At 39.8% G+C, this 21,854-nt stretch overlaps 1 protein-coding gene across 3 annotated transcripts in view; it reads left to right on the top strand.

The window, feature by feature from the left end:
• The window catches only part of cdh4 (cadherin 4, type 1, R-cadherin (retinal)), a 223,535-nt gene that overhangs the window by 146,620 nt on the left and 55,061 nt on the right, over positions 1-21,854 (top strand). The window lies entirely within an intron of this gene.

Genomic DNA, 21,854 nt, shown 5'->3' with positions numbered 1-21,854 from the left:
CCAGATGATTTGTCTGCTGTGCCTCTGGGCACCACAGACAGGTAGACAAAGAATAATCCTTGCTTGGAAAGCACACAAATATGCACTTCGTGCTTGGTCTCAGAAGAATAGATCTAAGGATTACTCAGGAGCATTCTCTCTCAGTAGAATTTCTGCACCTGTTACTGTAGTATAGCTGCTGGACTATTTCCCACATCACAGTGCATCTCTTTGTAGATTACAGCTTATTTAAATTGGTGATGGGGACGTTCGTAGAGTGCTCAGTTGAGGAAGCACACTTTTGAGGATTAATGTTCATTTAAGGAAATGTTTTTAAATGCCTAGGGTTTAATTAAGTAATCACACAGCAGCAAACAAAGCAGAATCACATTGGTACATCACTGAGGATACTAATGAGCACATTTCAGTGTTTTGAGTGAAGGCAAAGTATATGTGGTCTAAGCTTTAAAATGACAGACAAAATTCTGCATATGCAAAATTGTCCTTTAAAACTGGGCAGCTAAATGATGACACCAATACTTACCTTCTTATTTACATGGTTCAGCCTGTGCTGTTTGTTAAGACTTTAAAACCTTATATTCTTATACTGTATGTCCTATTGATATTATAACAGTATTATCGTAAAACCAACAGTTAGAGAGAAGGAAATAAAAACCTCCTTGGAAGAAACAAAGCAGTAATGCTGCAACAGATAATATGTGTTTTAACCAGTCAGCCAAATGTATCCAGATGTATCCAGCTGCTTGTCAGCTTTCTAAGGCCATGCATAAGTACGGTTGTTTCAAACCCTCTGAACCACAAAACCTGCCAGCGGGTTTAAAAGGCATATTCTTCTTTAAAAAAAAAAAAAAAAACAACTGTCATTTGTCAGAGCCAGAAACTGTAAAAACGGAAGGGATTGTTGGATTTTCAACTTCCTGACAGTTCTCCAACTACTCATCTGTGACATCCCATTCCGTCTGGGAAATTATCCATATCTAAGCCTAAATCAATTTATTCCACATGTCTCTGTTTAAAATGTATGAATAATATGACACTTGCTTCAACCAGATTCAATAAAACAAACAAAAAAGTCCTCGCCCTTCAATGCAACAGCAACAGTCATGTGAGAAAAAATTCTGGGATGTTTCTGCAGGCTTTGTTTACACAGACAAGACGGTACATAGTACAGGCATGGCAATTTTCTGCCGTTCTGCGGAAATCCGCCGTTTTAATTTTCAAATTGATCATTTCTGTGAATCGTCCAAATCCGTTGAGAAAATTTTAGGGGGGGTGAGGTATGTTTTTGTTACTCTTGCTCCCGGTTTTTGAGAAGCGCTCGGCGTTTCTCCCGCAGCGTAACAGACAAAGAAAACCAGTCTAGCTCCTGCTGCATTGTAAAAGGCCTTGCGATTGGTCGAAATTGGTTAGCTGCCAACGATTGGACCAATCAAATTGCTCGATGCATTCTTTTGTTACAATTCATGACGGCACGTTCGTGTTGGAATTTTGAGCTATTGGGATCGTTTTTGGTGGAATCATGAGGTTTTTATCAAAAGATCAAGAGTCATCAGTGCTAGAAATAGATAAAAGTGTCAAATATTATCAGAGTGGGTCAGTTTGCTTTAAAATAATCATTTTGATTTCTCAAGCCATGAGTCAGAAGTACTCACTATAAGTAAAATATTTGAGTCATTTAACAAAACATTGGGTATTTGACACATGACTCAGGGCAAAATGAATCCCCGATAGTGTTTAAAGAGTGTTCTGGAAATGTAAAAAAAAAAACTGACACAGCTGACTCCATAGAGGAAACTGTGACATTAGAAGTGACTTTGTGACCAGTGTAGAACTCCAGTGTAAATAGTGTTAAAATGCCTATAAAACTGTAAAAATTGTAGGACTAAATGCAGTGAGACAACACTGAAGAAAAAGTAAGTTAACTTTTCATTAAATGAACTTATTCATTACAATCTAGTCTTCTGTAATTCTATGCATGTTTTTCATTCTAAATCACCTCTATTTTACTGAATACCTCTCGGCACTGCGCCCCCCTGGACCCCCCCTGAAGATTGTATACCGAACATTTTCAGCTGAAATCAAAATTTGCTGTTGCCATGCCTGATAGTAAAATATCCATAATCCGTAATTGGAAAAAGTTTTACATGTTGATTCCATTTTTTTTTCATTTTTGTAGAGTAAATAGTCAAATAAATTAAACTTTTGATTATTATTTTCTTGATGATTTATAGGATTACAACTGTGTCATACTACACAGAAAATTTCTCTTTTATTGTAGCCGTGATTGTGCTATTTCTATAAAGGTTCAAAACTTTATATTATAATAAAAAAAAAATAGCTTACAGGGAGCGGAAATGAGAGCAGAAAAAAATGCTTGTGTGCATAGAGTTAATATAAAGACCATCCACTCCCACCATAGGTCATAATCAACTGTTTGTATTTCTCTCCATCCAAAGAAAAGCCAAAAGAAAAGAAGCCAAAGAAAAGGCACAGCTGTACCTAAGGGCAGTGAAAAGCTTTCCATTATAATGCACAGCTGCATATTTTATACTGCATGTGATCAGTGTTGTCAAATGTTAGGAAGGTCATCAGATTTAATTTTTAATATTAATTTCCCTCTGAATTTGTGATAAAGGATAACGGGAACAATGATATTGAATAAATCAGGGCAGTTATGTATTTTTCACTTACTGAGCTCAAGCTAGAGCAAGGCATATATGACTGGACTGAAAAATGCACGAGGCAAGGGCATTCTAGTCCCATGTTTTATTAATACCAGTTTTAGTTTAGTGTGTAAACATATTTGGTTGCATACATTGTTGTCCCGAGGACCCAAAAGGATTCAGTTTTACACTGCAGCTCAGCTACCAGTCTGTCAGTGTCTGAGGAAAAATGTATAACTCTGCAATTCTCTCAATCAAAAAGGAAATATAACTAAATATGAATGTAAACACTTCTTAATTACAACCAGTGGATAACAAAGAATATTAATGAGAAGGAAAATCTGAAGCAAGTTTCTCATGGAGGTGTCGCACTCTTGTAGCTCTTCGCTGCTACTCTAATCTGTCTTCACTCGCCGCCTCTTATCAGTCACCCGCACAGACATGCAGCTTTTTGCTGGCATTTTTCTGACGCACACAAACAGATACACACACACACACACACACACACACACACACACACACACACACACACACACACACACACACACACACACACACACACACTAACATACATACACAAAGTCCCTCACGCCCGTTTGTACAGCAAGGCTTACACTCCCGGATTACGGAAATCGCCTTTCACCGATGTGTCGGCAAGAGGGCAGATTTTCCACCAAAGCGTGGAAACACTCACCCTCACAAACAGGCACAAAGCGAGGCCATGGAGAGTCACAGGAGGCACCAAATTGTGCTGCCCTGCTGGAGAAATGGACCCTCTTTTATCCCCTTTTCATGTTGGATGGTTGGATTAAACCTCGAGGGCTTCCCTCGTGCGTGTGGCCATGTCACTGTTGAGGTTGTGTTAATGTGGGTGTGTATCTGCATGTTCAAAGCGAGCTTCTGTATGGGAGCATCTATCAGATTGCATATACTGTATATGTGTGTGTCAGCACTGAGCCATAGCTGAAAGCAGCGCACCATGGAGGATGTGACTCTGTTGCTCTGTGAGTTTGTCGCTGCAGCACAGCTCTCGGTTCTGACAGGCAGCCGAGGAAATGAGCAGTGGGGATTCTGCGTTTTATCTTGCCGGTCTCAGAAGTGGCCAAGAACGACCTTTAAAGCTTACGCACTTGATTTCAGCACACAATAGCTCTCCTGAGTTTTTCTTCTCTTGTGTTTCTAGTCTCAAGTCTTCAAATAAGTAGGTTCATCAGGTTTAAAAAGACCAATTAACCCTCAGTGTGTAATTACCACTTTGCAGCCATCAAATGATGCAAATAACATGCCCAAAGTGGTGTGTGGTGGTTTTCACTTTGATCCACTGAGAGTGGAGAAAGAACTGGCAGCATGACACACAGTACAATGACTGACTAATGTACCTCTGCTGTGGTGGGATATTTGATTCATCAAATGCACTGATAGATCCAATCACACATTCTGTATAAAGCAAAGTCCTTGCCGATTTAATTGTCAATAATAATTCTTATGAGTCAGCTTTAATAAGTCATCAGTTCACACACTTGCAGTATTGTGTAAGTAAACTGTTGGTAATCCATATTCACTTTCCTCTTCACTCTTCAACCTGTGATTGCATCACCCTGTTTCAGTTTTTAAAAGCTACTTTATTCCCATTGAAACAAAGGAAAAAATTGTCTCTCTCTCTCTCTCATACACACCAAATACTGTGCAAGTGCTCCATTTACTGCAGGCCATATTTACCTTGACATGTGCAGTTCAGTCATGAAGAACCACAAGTGGTGCAGCTTTGATGGCATTGATTTACCATTGTGCACGAATGGAACATGGTTCCAAGCTTTCCTGTCAAATTATTTGACGTGACAGATATAAGTGCGGTGGAAATGGAGAAGCTGAAAAACAGCTCGAGCTGAATGGGTGGAAAGGCGGAATGACGAGAACTACTCCTTTTTTTTGGAGGGAGTGAACGAGGGTGGGGAATGGTAGGAAGGGGGACAGGCGGAGACTGAAAAAAACAAGGAAAGAAAAAATACAAAGTCTTTGGAGAGTGCTGTAAATCTGCAGGGTGAGGGAGACCAACATTAGTTTCAGGCCATTTGTGGCATTCTCATCTCAACCGTCTCCTGCAGCACCTACACTGGGGCCAATGAGGCACAACTGATGGAAAGCAGTCTGAATATAGGAGAGAAAAGATCCTCCTTTCATTTAACCAGGCCTCAAACGCCGGCTCCTTCCCTGACCCACAGTTAGGACACGGAAATGAACAATGAGCTGGAAATAATTGAGCACATTGTGGACAGTTATTTTAATAATATGAGATTCCGCTAGCCAAGAGAAAAACCAAAGAGAAATGTCTGTGTTTGCGGTTTCTTTTACTCTCTGCATGATTCTATATCTTCAGCATATAGCAAAACGAACTGTAATTATATGTATATCATACAGCCACATTCTTGTAGGAAAATGAAGGTCTTGGGTGAACCGGCACATTAAAGTGCTTCTCAGTGTGATTTAGTTTAGCACATTATTTTGAATAGCCCTATATGGTAATCCCAGTGGCTAATATAACATGGTACAGTGCAGTGTTAAATGTGTCGCAGTCAGAGTGGCTCCTCATTTATTAGGATCTTAACAAAAGCAAACAGAGGCGCAGAAATGACAACAACTGGTTAAACATGCCCAACACTCAAGTTAACACTTGTTTGACCAAAAAAAAATGGGTTTTTGCTTCACAAATATGAGCAATTGGTGGCTTTCTGATGGTGTTCTAACTACAGCCAGCAGCTTAAATATACGTAATGTATGTGTGTGTGTGGGAGCAAGTCAGCTCAATAGTGATGACAGTGTAATGTGTGTACAGTTGTTTGCTCAGTATCCAAAAATGAAAACACGGCGGTTTATTTACACCCTCATATTGCACTGTGTATTTCATTACAACTCGTAATGAGTTTGTAATATGATTTTTGGATCCGCTTGTTTTGTCTGCAGTTTTATTGCATCCCTTGTGCATTGAAATGCATTGTGTCCATTGTGTCTACTCCGTGTGGGGACGCTTCCACATTTGGGTATATGAGTTAGTGGGACAAAACCTGCACCATTATATTATTTAAGAAGCAATTTATCTAAATTTGACACTCAACAGAATTCTTCATTTTAAAAAGTGTTTTTTACACCAGTCACTTATTCCCTGCAGCTCAGTTTATAGATGGAACCCGCTTGTAGTCACATCGCTTCTCTTCTGATAGAGGCACTGAAGGATACTGTAAGAAGAAAAACAGTAAAATAAACTTTTCAAACCACTCATTCTGCTTCACAAGTGCATATATTTACAGTGGTGGAGGAAGTATTCACATCCTTTACTGTAGTAAAACACTAACACCACACTTTAGAAGTGTTCTGTATTTAAAATGTTACCCAAGTAAAAGTATGTATTAACAAGAAAATGCACTTGTACTCAGAAAGTTGCAATCTTAACTGGCCTACAGAGAAATATTCTATTTTTAGATGGTTGTTGCTCCTGCATTGATGTAAAAACAGGGGTTTATTCTTGCTGGATGAGATGGAATATATTTAGAACTATTTGGTATACAGCTGCAAATGATGATTATTACTCTGCCAAGGAGGTGGAGCCTCGGCGGAGCTATGCGACGATCGGCGTGCGTTTGTCTGTCTGTTAGCAACATTACTCAAAAATGTATTAATGGATTGGGATAAAATTTTCAGGGAAGGTCAGAAATGACACAAGGACCAAGTGATTAGATTTTGGCAGTGATGCGGCTTATAGTCTGGATCCACGGATTTGTTAAACATTTCTGTATCATTGCGAGATAGCGGCACGGCGTCACTGTAACTATGACAACAAGTGAACACTACGTCAGCTGGCTGCTGATGGTCACATGATTGCGATCCTACTACAAATTGACCACTGTGGCCTTATCAGGACTTATCTGTCGGAAATGATACAAGGAACAACTGATTAAATTGTGGGGGTGTTTCCAAGTCCCATCAATTCCCGTCGCCCGCTACATATTTAGGTCACGCGATTCAACATCTGTACATAATGTACACATGAACAATACACGCGTGTGCTCAGTGCAGGGTCATTTTGTTTGTGGGTACATCTATATTAAATGACCACATACCACCACTGTAGGAAATAATACAACGACTGAGCAGCCTTGGTGGATTACTGCGCTCTCCGAGTGCTTTTCTTGTTTTTAGTGTGGATTTGTCTTCTAATTTTGAAATTAGTAATAAATTCCAGCAACAGTGCTCTAAATTATTCTCAAGATTGCTGCCCATTCATTGTCAATTGACTAGCTGATGAATGGACTAGTCATTTTAGCTGTATTTGTATAGTTGAGTAGTTTATGAAATAACAGTAATTTCTAAATTCTTCATACATTCTGCTTGCATTTATAAAGTAGCTTGAAACTAAAGCGGTCAGAATAATAAAAAGTACAATATTTCCCTCTGAGATGTAGAACAGTATAAATGGTAAAAGCTTCATAAATAGACCCAGATAAAGTGCAAATGTGTACTTCAGTACAGTATTTGAGTTTCTTTTTCCCAATGCATATATTGAAGATATTTACTAGCGCACAATAAACCACATCCTCGTGTCTTTATTGACTAGTTTAGAGTTGTAACCTCTTCAGTGGCCATTTTTAATTTAAATTGTTTCTTAGCTGAGGGTGTATAAAGTAAAGAGAAACATCTGTGTTTGTGGTTTCTTTTACTCTCTGCATGATTCTATATCCTCAGCATAGAGCTAAACAAGCTGTAATTATATGTATAACACACAGCCTTTATCATACAGCCACGTTCTTGTAGGAAAATTATGGTCTTGGGTGAATTTTCACATTAAAATGCTTCTCAGTGTGATTTAGTTTGGCACATTATTTTTAATAGCCCTTTATGGTTGATATAACGTAGTACAGTGTGGTGTTGAATGTGTGGCTCCTCATTTATTAGGATTTCAACAACAAATGGTTAAACACTCAAGTTTACTTTGACAGTAAGAAAACTTGACTTTTGCTTTAGAAACAGAAAGAATTTGTGACTTTTTGACAGGATTTTAACTATAACAAGCAGTTTAAATATATGTGATGTGAATGAGCAAATTAGCTCAGTGAAAATAGAATTTTTTGTCTTTGTTAATGCAGCACCTTATTTAAGGATAGTGTTATCAGCATGTATGCAAGGTTACACTGATCAGATGAAAAAGAAATTCGCATAAAGTGAGTATTAACTTTCTCCAAGGGTAAGTGTCGCACAATTAACATTTTTTGTTTTTTCTCTGAAATGGCAAAACTGTGGAGTTTAATTGAGTTGAAGCTCTTTAAGAGTCACATTGTCTGTCCAAATTATTACCCCACAACAGTCAGCTGTGTCACATTTCACATAATGTAATTACAATTGAATCGAACAGCAAACACCACAGTTTTACACTCTATGTATGAAGGTGAGGTTAAAGATTTGGAATCTCTACAGTATCACTCAATCTGCTCATTAAATATTTAGCTTTATTCCTCCATGTCTGTGCACTGTCTGTCTGTGATAGAAATTCTGTTTTGTTTTGGTTTTTTTTGCTTCAAGGAGGAAACAGAGAATGTTGACATGTCTCTCTGGTTTAAATCAGGACACCCTACACTCCCTTTTCTTGACACGATTCTCAGAATGTGTCCCAGAATCCAGGAGTGTCTTGGTGCTGAGTCATGCACAATAACAACACAGTCCCCAGGAATAAAGTTCCCTTTAATCTTGTTCCATATAGTTTACTTTTTCATGACTGTCTAACCCACCTCCTCGGAAGGATCTGCCAAAAAACTTCACTTGTTTCCATCCTGTGCTAGAGTGCAGGTCTTCCCATTGAAGCAGATGGCCAAAGACTGTTCATGTGTTAGTTATTGTTCCATGTTGGTCTCTGTGTTGCCTCTACATTTTGTTAGAAGCTGCTCTTTTGCAAGAAATCAGATTCTGATGGTACTTTTAATACAAAATTTAGGTGTAGAGATGCATGCAATGATATGTCTTTACTTTAGAGCTTAACTTTCTTCTTGTCAGTGATGTAATGTGGATATACTAACAAAAAAAGATAAATATCACATAAAAACACTTTAATGTGTCACTAATCCATATTTATATTGATAATGGAATACAACAACACAGAATCATCACCCAACTTCTCAATTTCTCTGAGAGTTTTAGCATTTTTTTTTTTAGCTCAGATGCATCTCTAACAATAATAATAATAATATCTCTACTGTTTTCATCCCATAATTTCTGGTTTCCATCCTGAACCAAACAGCAAACAGACCAAGTTAGCAACAAGGTGGATTCAGCTGCTGAACAAACAGATGTTTTTCGAGAGTTAAACTTGCAGTTGCATTCTTCAGGTGGACACAGACGTGACTTGATTGATCCCAGCGTTTTACCAAGTATTCTGTCAATATGTAGATGTTACAGTGCTTCTCTCAAGTGGCCAACAAATCAGTTAATGCAGTAAAAGGTAACTTTACCCTGACGTGTTTTTCTAGCAGACTCTCCAAATCCTGGTACCAGGTGTAATGCACAAAGTGGCCCCAGATCTTTGCTGAAAGGACAGTTCAGTCAAGTCATTCCAGGCTTTGTAAGATTATTAGACGCAAATCTCCTGCAGAACAAGAAACATTGTTGGTGTATAAACATTTGTGCATGTGGGCTTTTGTTGGCTACCTCATGCCTGTGTGTGTGTGAAGGTATATGTGTGTGTGTGTGTGTCTGAGTATTGTCTGAGTGAAAGTGTTTGTCTGTTTGTCATTCTCGGCATCCCCAGTCGGACAATTAGAAGGTGACAGTCCCATTAGAGGCGGCCCAGTAGTACAAAGGCTGAGTGCTGTCGTGAGTGACACCGAGCTCAGCCTCTCACTAAATAACTGTCAGTGTGCTCTCGTCCACTCTGACCCCTCTGGCAGCCTCCCTCTGAGCCACTCCAGCTCCCCTCTGGACGCTCATTGGCAGCCTTGGCAGCTCCCTGAGCCAAGCATGGCCCTCCTTTCAAGCCTGGACCTCCAACTGATTGGTTGGACGCCGCTAGCCCTAGGCATGCCAGAAGGGCTTTCTACTGGCCTCAGGGTGCTGCTGATTGGCCAGGCTGTCATGGCCGCATGTCTCCTATGGGAGCATGTGGCAGCGGCCTGGGTTGAGGGATGCAATTTGACAATGGAAGTAGGTGGAGAGGAAAAGTGCAAGAGCAGCAGAAAGCTATAACTTCACCTATATCTCTTGAATGTGCTCTGTTCTTTTCCTTTAGTCAGCCTTCCAGCAGCCAATCACGTCTTCACTTGTAATTATCTTGTGATTTTTCTTCATGCTTGGACAACCTAATATGGTTTACCTATCGTCCTTGTTCTGGGATGCCTTGTGTAGAGCAGGAGAATGGAACTATTTAACGAGTTGAATCTCTCCGGGGGTCTGCAGTCTGTCTGGGCGGGTAAGAAAAGTAAGTCGGCCTCTGCCTCCTTCATTCCCATCGCAAGACTTAGGGAATGTGATTTCCTTTATATGGGAGACAGAATGGCTGTATTTGCTCTATTCTTCTCCCTCACTTTGAATCAGGGAATTAATGCCATTGTTAATGCAGAGAGACCGCTGGTACATTTCAACAGGATTCTCGCCTCGTGCAGAGCTCATCTAAATTGCCTGGCTAATGCTATAATTGGGTTTGTGAGTCACTTCTTAACTTCCATTAATATTTGTTCTACCTCTAATTGCTCCTTTTTCCAATCCTGCATTTCATTCCTCTGTCTGGCTAATGGTTTGAGGTGGAGGCAATGATGTGCATGTGCATGACTGCGCGTGCGTTTCGAGAAAGCATCTCATCTATTTTTGAGCTGGTACAAAATGTTAAAGCTGTGGGACTTCCTTCTCTTTTCTTGGTAATGATGAATGACATGTGGGATGGAAACAGAGGGTATTTGAATTTAAGAGCGAGGCATCAAAAAGTTCACAGTCAAGATTTGTGGAACCACCTCCAGATCCATGATCCATGTGAGCTAAAGATAAAAAATATCTCTCCCCCAAAGACATCCTATCTGTTTTTTAAACGAGCACCAAACTGTTTCATTTGAATGTTATATATTGGATATGCTGCAGGCATTCAGAATTCTTTCTGCTCTTCATTAAAAGACATATTACTTGACAATGCCTCGGTGTTTTCAGAGGTTTTCTTCTAAGCTTCTTCACTGTTTTCCCACTTACGTATAACCGGATTGTCTTTCCCTCTTATTCATCACATTAAAAGAGCTCCTCTGGAAGGGGAAAAACACTGCCACCAAAAAGCTTCAGATATGTTTCCTAAAATTCTCTTGAGAAACAACACACTCTGTTATCTTAAAATCCAAATCTGCTTCTCAGAAACATTACCCTAGGAAACCTTAGGAACTCAAAGGATTCAATTCATTCGACCATGTTAGACATTTGAGGAGAATGGCTGAGTAACGGTGTCGGTACCGGAGCAGACAAACCTTCCTCAGGTGGCGACTCTTGCTTGTTTGTATTGATGGGACTCTCGCAGCTTCATTCCCACTGGGAGAAATGGGAGGAGGGCGAGAGACAGAAAGAGATAGAACAACTGAAACGGCAACACAAATATGGACGGAGCAGCTGCACATGAGATGAAAAGGAGTGTGTCGAGGGCAAAAACAGATTCCCAAACTGTATGGGTTCATTTCCCATTCAGTTTTCCAATCCATAATGGACTCTGCTGCCTGTGTGCTGTTCTTTACGAGTATATGGGATAACTGTGTGCGACAGTGGCTGTCAGTGGCTCTCACTTGAGAGATATTAAACCCATGCTCTCTGCAGCTGCTGTCTCACAGACCTCCTATGTGACTATTTTTAAAATCATCCGTGCCATTCCCTTCTCGTGATGCCAGCAAACAGACAGGTTTTACCCCCCTTTATCGCCACACTCTCACGTGTACGGTTGTTATTGTATTCTGCAGGAAGGAAAGTTTGAAAGCTGGCAAAAAGTTGAGGTCCTACATTTTCCCTAATTGGAAATTTTGTTTCCATTTTGTCAGCCCATCTCTCTTATTTCTTTCATCCTCCGCTTTCTTATTTCCTCCTATGTCATTTTGTTGGATGTTTGTGTGGATGGCCTATCAGACTATTTGAATTCCTCTTCCCCATCAAAAGCAGGGCACATCAGCTTTGAAGAGTGACAAGCACACAGCAGGAGTGATCAAAGCAATGCAAAACTGAAATTTAAGAGGAAGTTAAAAAGCATGTAGTTTTGCCATTTCCCTCATGTTCAACAAAGAGAAAACAGATACTGTATAACAGCGGGGAAAGATGAGACATTATCAAACACAGCGATTTTCAAGGATGCCTGTGTAGTTCGCAGATGCACAGATGCTTTTGATAATGCTGTTTAACATAGCAATTCACCCATTCGGAGTAACTCGTGTTAGCAGCCATTCCTACATCCCCACGAGTTCAAAGGTTTGTTGTTAGATCAGAATATTTTAACCCCAGCAGTGACTCTGAAGTCAGACTGCTCCGGAAAGAAAAAAATCTACTGTCTGCTCCAGCATGACAGTGTCACAACCTTTCTTTAAAAATGCTCACTAAGGCATCAGACCTGCTCTGGGAATACACGAAAAATGGCGTATTTCATTTTAAAACCGCTACAAAGCTTGCCAGCAATTCCCCAAGTGGACATGCAGCAATATAAAAAGCAGTAAATAGAAATGGGACATGTGAGCTTGTTGCTTAAATTACTGGACATTCACACTTGAGGGGAATTTGAGTCAAGCACTGAGTGAGAAACCAAATTAGATCTAGTTATCTCTAAACCCCCGTTTTACAATGTCAAACATCTTATGATTGTTTTCTGCTGATACTAACATAAATCTTGACTCGAAGCAGTACCTCGTTATTTCAATTTTGGCCAGTATGAATTCAAAATCATGTTTTCATCCCCACTAAATTACCATATGCTAATGTCTTCCTGTGTAAACTGGTGCTGCAGAGAGGAAAAGCAGCAGAGGCTTGTCAGTATATGAGGCACCCAGTCAGTAAGTAGGTTCTATTAAAGGCATCCACATATTTGGCAGATGCTGTCTTAATTACGGTTGACAGTTCAGCCATAGCATGTCTGTGCCCCGACTGGTTGGCATCATTTTCTCCCATAATGCACCTCAGCATAGAAATGCTACACCTCAGCTTTCCTGCATTCACATACTGCAAATTAAGAATCCTTCAAATGCAGACACTTATCCTTCATACCAAACTGTAATCAAAGCTGTATAGTAGGTCTTTTAATATTTGACTTGTGACGCCATCAGTGACATTTACTCCCACAAAGAAAAACAAGATGGCATTATGCTCTTTCTCATGCTGTTTAGACATTGAATATTAAAGCATATATTGAAAATTTCCTTATTGGGTTAGGATGATATGAAAAGAGCAACATTACCAGAGCACAAGCCCAAAATATATGGCAGTTAAATATAGCAGGTAATTGAAAGCAGCCCTTGGACAGACAAAAAATTATACCAATCATATGCAGTTATAGAGGAAAAGCAGTCTGAGGTTTTTTTTAGTATAGAGCAGTTATTTGCATAATGTAGCACAAGAAACACTACAGAATTTGAAGGGAAAAGCAAATATTTTTCAACATGGTTGTTGTTTTCGTAATTGCATCCTAAGTATGAGTCACACTGACTTTGCACTTGAGATATAAAGATTCAAGAATCAGGGCGACCCGCTGGCTGAGTGCTCGGGGCTCATGCCATGTGGGCTCAGATGCTCTGAGCAGCAGGTCACTGGCTCGATTCCAAGCTGGGGACCATTTGCTGCATGTCTTTCCCCTGTTCTCTTTCACCACATTTATTGTCTCTCTTCACATCCACTGTGAAATAAAGGGCACACAGAGGTCCCCCAAAATAAATCAATCAAGAAGATATTTTTTAAAAAAAAACAAAGATTCTGCAAACTTTAAATTACTTGTGTCTAAATCTGACCAACAGGAAACAACAAATGACTGACCTGGATTAGCTACTGAAGCTAGTAGAGACCGACTTAGCTGCAACTCTCCAGCTAACTACACTGCATGTGGATTTACTGTTTGTCCCGGCAACAGATTTAATAGCAAGTAATGGATAGTGGAAAACAGAGATTGGCCATCTAGTGTAGCTCAGTCCTGCTGCCAGACAAATACACACACTTACAACTCTTTATACATTAATGGCACAGACAGACTATGGCAAGCTGTTTATAACTAGACTGGGTATGTAAGGCAGGTATCCTTAATTCAACTCATCCTTGTCAAAAACAGTTACATTCTTCCTATCCACTTTTACTATACTCATTCTTAACAAACATGTAGGAAACCTGTAATTAAGGTAATTCCAGAGTAAAATGTAGTTTAATTATGACTGGTTGAGATATCTTTCGGCATATCGTTAGGCATACACAAATTGTCCTTTATAGATGTCTTAAATTGCTTGACCTGCTGATTCCAGTATATGAGGAAAAAAAGTTTATGTGTGCTCAAACTTAAAGGTGATTTCAAATTATTTATTTAGTATATATTTCCCAAATCTTTACAATGAAGCCAGGAAGAGTAGCATTAGCATGAGCTGATGCCAGAACAGTGACAGATGGAAAAACATGTGCTCTATGATAATTGCAATGCTAAATGCATTATGAGCATTATTCTGCTCGTCAGCCAGTGATACACAAGTGTGACAATGAAACATATTTTAGTTTACATAGCAGGTCAAATGGGCAGGACCAGACTGGAGTGCTTATTTATTCAAATACAGTCGTGACAGATATCAAACATTTCCATAAAAAAATGATCATCAGTGGTGACAACACGCTGTGTTGTCCTCACCATAATAGTGTAGGTGAGGGTTTTATTAGCCCTCCTAACCCGTGGGGGGTGTTTGATGTGCCCTGAAGGCAGAGTGAGGTGACTGAACCCATAAAAAGCTATAAAATAAAGAGAGAGAAGGGAATGTGGGAAGCCAAAGGACTGCAACACAGGCCCGAACCATCAAGTGCGGATGAGACATAAAAGAGGCTATCAAAGAGTGTAAACCACAGATTCCCATTATTGTGTGACATTAGCCCATAACACACAGTAACCCTTAATGATCCCATGGGTGCCTGCAGCACGCTGTGCTAATGACTTCCTGGTTGAAGAATAGTTGTTTCTTGGAAGCAGGATACAGCTGGAGAAAGAGAAGTAGTGCTGCACGTGTTCTACATGGCAGAACGCTGTTTTGTTTGTTCTGCAGTGTTGCTAGAAGTAAGTCTGACGTGAAGTAAATGAGCGAATCACAGAGTACCATCGAATAAACACCAAATTAGTCCATGTGTATGTAGGCATCAAGATATTTATGCAGATAGGGTGATCACACAAGGTTGGATCAATTAAAGCAGATTTGGACAGACTGAAACTTCACACTGCGCTAATTAGGCAACCAGCCGCTGTGCCCAATCACTGGAAATGCATTCCTTTCCATTCCGTTCCCTCTTTCTGTTTGTGTGCCTTGTGTCACCCCCAAGGAGTTTTAGCAGAACACTAATGCTTCATCTAATTTTCCCCCCCAACTCCCCGAAGCTTTGACTCCCTGTGCCTCTCCGCTTCTATCCCCCTCCATCTTTCTTCTCACACTGATAGCTTGTCCCACAGGACCCCAACAGTTGTCAGTAATCAAGGAAATCACTTTCAAAGAGCTACAAATAGGTCACTTATCTGATGTCTGGTCTGATCTGACGGAGACAGACAGCTAGTTAAGTCCCTTACATCTGCCTTTCCTGGCTATTTTTAGTGTGATTAGTAGCCTTTCTATCTGCTAGGAGGCGCTGAAGTAAGATTGAGAGTTAAAGATAGCGATGAATAGACAATAAGAGAAAGAGAAAGAAAGCGAGAGGAGGAGGAGGTGGACAGAAATCCCAGCTTTCATCATTAGCATTCTAGTCAAATGGCTCAATTGAGCAGTTGTCACTCATGGGATTCCCAGGACTCCAAGAAGCCATGCTTCTTCATTTATTCAATTTATTGATATAAAGACTCTTCATTAAGAGACACCAGCAAATGTGACATCTGGTCTCAGGTGGCCTTGATGTGGAATTTTAAGCAGGCATAGAAGCAGAGGCAGCATGACGTGTAAAAAGCTCCTTTGTCTCCTCTCGGGGCTATTATATGGATGTGCCAACTATACACGGTCAGCTTTGAAGTCCCAGTGAAGAGACAGATCGCACACAAACACACACTCGCACACACACACTCCCAGCCACGCAACCGTGCACATGTCCGCATGCAGAATCACAGACCCATGGCAGGTGAAAATTTCATAAGTGTGTTTCCCACCTGACGGCCTTGTGAATTATTGAACTGAGCTGGTCCTTTTGATCCACGCATTGGTGCACACAGAGAATCTCTTACCTGTCAAACACTTCACTAAACACACATACATGGCTACAAGCTGCCTCTTATGCACCCAGGAAATACTTATGTAAAAGTAGCAGATGCAGGGTGGTAAGTCTGTCTGTCTTCCTGTTGTTTTTTTTCTTCCTCTCCTTTCATTTTTTGGGTGTCCCTGTAGCTCAAGCAGATGGGATTCTTTGTGGTTTGCCTCAGTTCATTTCTTCTGGTTTTGAACAGTGAGTCCTTAACATGTTTGTCTCCTTCACAGATAAGACAGAGGATTTCTCAGGCACGTTCTCATTACTGAAATGCATAATCCGTCTGTTCTGCTCCACATTATCTATCTGTTATTCAAACAGATGACACTGACGATGAGGGTGAATGATTAAATTATGTTATTATTTATGCCGTAATTTCATCCTGCTTTGATTGGCAGATGGTGGGCGTTGTGAAAAATAAATGTAATTAGTCTTACAGTATCACCACCATGCTACAGTGGTTACATGTGTGCCAAGTAGAACAGCTTAAGTGCACTGATTGATAGAAGTTACACAATGCTGTACATTACGCCCAAACCTGCAGGGTCCACAAATGGATCCTGTGTGAAGTGAGCTCAGGAAATGAAAATTGCCGCTGTGAAAGCTACAGCGGAGTGCTGCACTGTGGGTGTGGGAGCACCACGTTGGAAATTAAGAGAGAGGGTATCATGTTCAAACAGAGAAATGTTTTATGCAGCAGCCGCCATCACAGCTGAACGGATGAAGTAATTTCATTTTCATGCATGATCTGCAGCCCCACAGACCCGGAAAATTGCATAGGAGGGGAAGAAAAAGATAGAGAAAAAAAAGAGTCAAGCCTTCCTTTTTCTCCATTTGACTCTGTGATTATTCCCTCTGACTTGTAACCATAGTGATGGTTCAGTCCCAATAAAAAAAAAAAAATTTTAAAAAGAGGCAACACGGTGTTGCATTCAGAACCTGAGGGAGAGGTCAGACAAAAGATGATAGGATTATAGTTGGTACAAGTCTTTCCTCAGAAGTACGTGACAAGTAGAGCTGAAAGACATTAATCATTATTTTAATAAATAATTGATTGCATTAAACAGGTGCTAGTTCCAGCTTCTCAAATGTACAGATTATGTGCTTTTCTTTGTCATGTGTGACAATACACTGAGTACTTTCAGGTTTTGGACTATGAAACTAAAGAATTTAAATGTGTCATCTTTGGGTCTGGGAATGGCCTTTTTCTGCTTCTTTTGAGCAGTCAATCACTTGTAAAAGTAACCTGCATATAATCCATAATGTAAACAAGTGTTAATTGTAGCTTTACCGCACACAATCAACCTTTTAGGCCACATAGCATTAGCCCACCCACAAACCCTGTAAAATACAGGCTTTAGAGAGTCACTGATTACTGTAATTAAAGCTTTGTGAAAGTTTTGCATAGTCTGTACGTTTAACCGTCTGAACCTTCAGCACTGTCTGAGCATTTATTTATATTTTTTTGGTCATGTCACATTTTTACTCATTACAGGCTCATTTTTAAGTAAAATACAGACCTTTGCACATCTATGGAAACAGCACAACCATGACTAGAGGTAGAAAGAACTAAAAAAAAATGTCCTCTGTGCAGTAAAGCAAAATTATAATGCCATAAATTGTGAAAAAGAACAAGAAACAGCATTTTTCAAAAAGTTGAGAAGCCTCAAATAAACATCCATCCATTCATTATCTATACACCCCTTAATCCACATTAGGGTCACAGGGGGACACAGTGCGATTTTAAGAATCTTATAAGTTCACAGCTTGTTACACTGTACGACATGAATCTAATAATCTTTGGCCACGACATGAAGTTTGCTGTGTGCAGACTGCATGATGAAAACACAAGCTGAATCGCAGCCTGCGACGTACGTGAGTCGACGTGAATGCGCAATAAGCATGCGCCGTCAATCCATGAAAAATAAACAACCGAAGCATAAACGGAATACCTGCAATCACAGGGTAACCAGCGAAACATGAACGGATTTAATTTTTATTTATTTATGTTAATAAATAAATGTGGCCACTATTTACAGTGGCGTTTGTGTGTGTTTGCTAGCCACTAATGTTAGGTTACTAACCAGGGAACTTCAGTTCCGCCGCTACATCCTTCCATGCTTCGTCCTTTTTTGTCCGGTTGTGGTACGAGCTGGAGAACACATCAAAAAGGCTTCTGCTGCCACAACTCTACTAGGCTGTCGTTTTTGTTTAAATCCCACATACTTATTTTGAAGCGTTTTGCCATTGTCGCTGCAAATCATCTGTTTGGGTTTAGCGCCAGTGTCTGATCATTATGTCATTTCATGCTGCATTTCTATTGGTTAGTTAGTTGTCGTAGGTCGCAGCAGCAGTCACACTGGGAGATGATCACCCCAAAATTCTGACACTGTCAGAATGTTATCACAGCTTGTTTTTGGTCACAAGACCGTGACAACGGGCGTCTTTGAACCTGTCTCACAGTAGACCACCGATTTAGAGCCACGACCAAAGAGATCACCACGATTCTCTCACGATTGTTATCTTTCGTCTGAGACAGCTGAAAATCACACAGTGTGTAGAGGCCTTTACCGCGAAGGCAGGGGTCACTCTGGACAGGTCGCAAGTCTATCACAGAGCTAACAATCACGCTCGCATTCACACCTATGGACAATTTAGAGTCACCAATAAACCTCAACATGTTTTTGGACTGTGGGAGGAAGCCAAAGTACCCAGAGAAAACCCACGTATGCACAGAGAGAACATGCAAACTCCATGTAGAAAGATCCCAGGAAGGCCAGGATGTGAACTGGGGATCTTCTAGCTGCAAGACGGAAGTGCTTCAAATAAACATGTACAACATTTTTTTAAGGTGCCCTCAGGTGTTATCAATACTAAAAAAGAAATGTTGGTTCTAGAGTCCTAAATAGCTTTGTGGTTACACAGAATTTTAAAAAAAATTTTTTTTTTACAGAATCTTGTTTGAACAAATAGTTTATTTTCATCGATTTGTTTTAAAATTAAACATGTAGATTATAGTGAATATAAAGTTTGATGAAACATCACATTTTAAGTTTAGATTTAGCTGTGATTTTTAAACAGAATGTCAGAGATGATTAGTTCAGGGACTGCCATAAATTGAAAATCTGATGATTCCTTCTGTGTTTACAGTCTCTGGCTCTGGTAAGTGGTGTCATTCTAGCAATTTTCAGAAAATTACAAATCTTTTAAACCAGTCTGTGAGCCTTGCAGATCAGCGGGTTAATTTCTTATTCATCATACATTAATATCAGAGACATTTCTGATTGGTCTTCTGCAGTATTACAACAATCACAATCATACAGAGATCGTTTCTGGAGATTAAAAAGAAAACTTGGCTCCAAAAAATCATCTCTGTGTTTCCATCTTTACTCTCATTGCAGTTTTTACCCTGTGAAATTTTTAGGTTTAGCACTTGTAAGGAGAAAATCTGAGCAGGGAGAATCACTGACTTGTAGAAAGCACAGATAATTTTCAGCTGAATTCTTTGGTGGTGTAATTAAATGGAACAAAAATGTAATGCAATGTCAGGTTTTAGCTCTTGCATTTCCATGGATGCAAATAGTCCCTTTCAACTGATAAAAATATAACTTATTATTTAGTTTGAGGGTGTCTCAGGGCCACAGTTACATAAATCACTTTTCTGTAGTTACTTTTTGTCTTCAGATAACCAGGCTTGTCTGTACTGATTTGCACTGAACTGTGGCCACAAGTACACACAATAATAGATTAATATGTGGTATGATTCGAAAGTTAACCTTCTGAATCCTAAACCTGCTGGTGAGTTTTAAAGCCATGGTATTTTTTGAAAAATCCCCACAATCACGGCATTTTTCAGAGTGAGAAACTTTGAGAACAACTTTCCAACAGTCCTTGCACTCTTTAACTTTGACCTGCCATTCAGCCAGGAAGATTTGCCAAATCATAGCTTGTTATCGTGATATTTCTTTGACATCACTTTATTGTACATGTCTCATTTAGAAATTTACCTTGAATGAATAACTAATAGTAACCAGGTTCACTATAGTACAGAACAATAACAACTCAGAAATTCAGAAACTTTTTGGCTAAACTGCAGGCAGTGTGCATAGATGAGAAAGGAGACACATTTGGAAACAAATTAAAAAAAATATTACTATTAAAGTAATTCAATTTTAGATTAAAGTATCTGGGGCCACATTTATTCTCATATTTTGGTAACACCTGTGGGCACTTTTAAATATAGTTTAAATAAGTAGTCAAAGAAGTTCAACTTTTATTTTTTTATGATGTATGGCAATAGACCTGGTTTTACTACACAGAGGACATTTTTGATTTCACTCTACTCTAGTCTTGGTTGTCCTGTTTCCTCAGAGGTGCAGGACTTTATTATTGAAGTGAAAAATGACCTGACGGTGAGTGAAAATGTGACAGCGTGTGGGGATCGGAGAATAAAGGAATATTTTGGCCCTCTTGCCAGCAGCTGGTTAACCCATGTAGAACAAAGCCTTCAAAGCCTTTATGTAAAGCTAAGCTAACAAACTGTCGGAGCTGGCTTATGGTAATTTATGTGAGAGTGACACTGTTTTATGGGTAGAAACAGTAAAATTAAGCCATTTCAGAAAATATCAAGCAATTTCTTCAACTCCTCCAATACTGACTACAGACCACCTCAAACAGTAGCTTCTCACCTTTCTCCGGAGGCACATCCTTGTTCAATTACTATCTATTGCACACTATTCATAATGTCCTACTAAGAGAATGAATCTGAAGTCTTTGAAAAAAATGTTGTATTTGTGAAGTGGTAACTACATTTGTATGCCAACTTAGTAATGGCTGCAATTTTAGACCTAGCAGTTTTACTGATGCCACATTAATGTTGTTGCACTGTTTGGTGACACAACAGAACCCTTGAAGCCGTTCGAAAATCGGTCCCACGGGAAGAAACGCTATAATCCCATCTCATTTTGTCTTCTTTTAAGTCTGCACGGCACCGAACAAAAGTATTGACGTTTTTATTCCGATGGCAGAGGAGCCATCAGTACTGAAACCTGTTCGAAGTGAGATATAGCTCTCCTGTAAGCGTCACATTTTGAGTTATGTGTGAAATAACAGCTGGGGTGTTAAAGAGGGAGCAAACACACTGAGATATAAAGCTCCAGTTGTGTTGTAGTTGTGAAGTATGAGGGCACCCAGAGAGCACAGTCTTCAACCAAACCTCATCTTGCAATGTTAAAGAAAGTCACCCAGATCTGCAAAAAAGTTTAATGAGCTCTTCCTCACCCCATGCTCCACCTCCCCTCCATGTTTCAAGACGTTTTTCCTCGTGGTTTTTGTGTAATCTTGCTGAGAGACAAACAAACATCCCTGAGAAATAGAGGCGTGCGCCACTTCTAATTAATCCAGGAAGGTCTCCATCAGAAATTCCATCATAGCTGGACGTAAAGTTCTTTTACAAGGTTTAGAGAGAAGCCGCCGTGAAGAAAACTAAATACTCAACAGGTCAGACGAAAATTGTCTGGCAGAGATCTCTTTCCCTCACATTGTTCAATTTTCTATTTTCACCTTCGGGCTGTCGGTTCAAAGTGTTGGCAAAAAAAGAAAGCTTGCTCTGGAAATGTTATCATCAGTGTATCTATCAAACACCCCACATATTCTCAGTTTTCTCTCAAACTTTTGGTTTTACTTCACAATATGCTTTTGACAATCTATGTCACATACTATGCTCTGAACATTTTGTACTTTTTGTTGCGAGTG

The sequence above is a fragment of the Amphiprion ocellaris genome, chromosome 5 (assembly GCF_022539595.1).
Source record: "Amphiprion ocellaris isolate individual 3 ecotype Okinawa chromosome 5, ASM2253959v1, whole genome shotgun sequence".
NCBI lineage: Eukaryota > Metazoa > Chordata > Actinopteri > Pomacentridae > Amphiprion > Amphiprion ocellaris.
This window is presented reverse-complemented; position numbering and strand designations above follow the sequence as displayed.